We start from the raw sequence: 2,145 nt of genomic DNA on the forward strand, positions 1-2,145 counted from the left end.
GACTGCACAGGGAAGAAGTTCTCCTCATATTCAGGTGGAACTTCCTGTGCATCAGTTTTTGCTGTTCCCTCTTGTTTTCTTGGTTTCCACCACTGAGCAGAGTCTGATCATCCTCTTGGCACTTCTCGTTCATGGACTTGAATCCATTACTGAGGTTCCTCTCAGTCATCTCGAGGCTGAACAACCCCAAATCCTTCAGCCTCTCCTCATCACTGAGGTGCTCAATGATCTTAGAGGTCTTCTCCAACCTTGATGTTTCTCTGATTCTATGACAGGCTGGAGAAATGAGCCAACAGGAACCTCATCAACTTCAATGATGAACTGGACCAAGAGAACAGAACTGATATAGTATGACTTCCCTTTTCAAATCTTTGCTCTAATTCTCTGTGTCGTGATGAAAAAAAGAGTTGACTTCTCTAATATCCTCACAAGGTTTTAAAATTCAATTTAGCTATGCACAGAAATATGCCTCTGGTATTTGAAGCGTTCATTTCAGCTGTAAAATTCATAACTTTTTGAGTGCTTGATTTTTTTCAGCAAATCATTTGGTTTGGGTAGATGAAATATCAACCCAACTATTGCAATGTGACTGTTACTTCTAATTATGCATTCAAAGAGGTTCCTATTTTAGAAATTATAAGAGTTCTGCTTATCACTTCTTTCATTTTAGGTTCTGTGGTCTTTGGAATTGGGCCAGTGGGTCTCAGAGGAACCGTATGAGCTCTCATCCAGCTTCCCTGCAGCTCCTGTAAGTTTAATGGTTTTTAAGCTTCTGAACCTCCTTTTGTTTACCTGGAAAATGATTGGCTCTCTAAATATGTTTTGTGAACAGGAAAACCTTCTTGAAAAAATATTTTTAAAGGCAAATACTCTAAGGAGTTTTCTTTTTTGTCCATTGCTTTTTGAAGTGTGTTCAAAACCTGTGGTAGGCATGGAAAAGGGAAAAAATTGATTCCCAGTTAATGTCTGAATAAAGCAGCATCTTCTTTAAGTGTAAATGCACCTTAATTTTTGTTTCTATCTGTGTTTGTTTATAAACTGGAGAAAGATATACTGTTGCCAAATGGAAAGATTTGCAGGTCATGGAATCAATATTTTTAGAATCATAGAATCATAGAATTTTAGGAGTTGGAATGGACCTTAGAGATCATCCAGCCCCAACCCCTGCCCTGGGCAGGGACACCTCCCACCAGAGCAGGTTGCTCAAGGCCAAGTAACAGTGGACATTGCATTCTTTGGAAGTGATTCCTCTTGGAGAATTGTTTTTCAGATTCCTTTCAGAGTTTTTATTCCTAAGGTAGAATTAAGGAGGCTTTGAAAGATGTGAGAACATATAATTGAGGCAGTTATGGTTGTGCTGAGAACCTGAATCTCTTCTGTTTGCAGTTGCTCTCCTTGCAGAGGAACAAAACTGGTGTCCAAGGTGATATTTCCATCACCATTCCAGGCATTCCCCTCTTTAGTCACTTGGTTCTTACTGTAACAGATAATGGATTTCTTTTAAAGGCACAATTATTTGAGCATGAATGGTGTTTATATTCCCTTTCTTTTCCTGTTTATCTCTTTCCTGCTTCCTAAGAAGTATTCAGAGAAAATGGAAGTGCATTCTAGTTTTATATATTGTTTGATTACAGGAAGGAATTAAAAGTAGAAGTTACCTTGCTGTTATGTTATAATTGTTTGTGCCAAGTCCAAAGAAGTTGTTGTTACCTTCTGCTTCCTATTATTGCATTCCTTCTGAAATCTCCTCCTCTCACTTCACCTTGGGGTTTGCAGCTTGAGCCAAAATCTTATTTAGATAAAGTGTCTTTTAAAAACACACTCACTCTAGAACTTTACATTGCTATTGATAAATTGCTCCACTTTTACCCCAAAATTAAAACCTCACGTTGAACAATTGATCTGTTCAATGTCTACATCAATATTTTTCATCACTTCCCCAGAAGAGTCCTCAAAAAGCCTTAAGCTTTATAAAGACTTTTTTTGCAACAAAACTAGCCATGAAACTATTTTTTTTGGTCATACAGTTCATAGAATCATCATAGAATCATAGAATTTAGGGGTTGGAATGGATCTTAGGGATCACCCAGCCCCAAGCCCTGCCCTGGGCAGGGACACCTCCCACCAGAGCAGGTTGCTCAAGGC

The sequence above is a fragment of the Acanthisitta chloris genome, unplaced genomic scaffold, assembly GCF_000695815.1.
Source record: "Acanthisitta chloris isolate BGI_N310 unplaced genomic scaffold, ASM69581v1 scaffold24530, whole genome shotgun sequence".
Lineage (NCBI taxonomy): Eukaryota > Metazoa > Chordata > Aves > Passeriformes > Acanthisittidae > Acanthisitta > Acanthisitta chloris.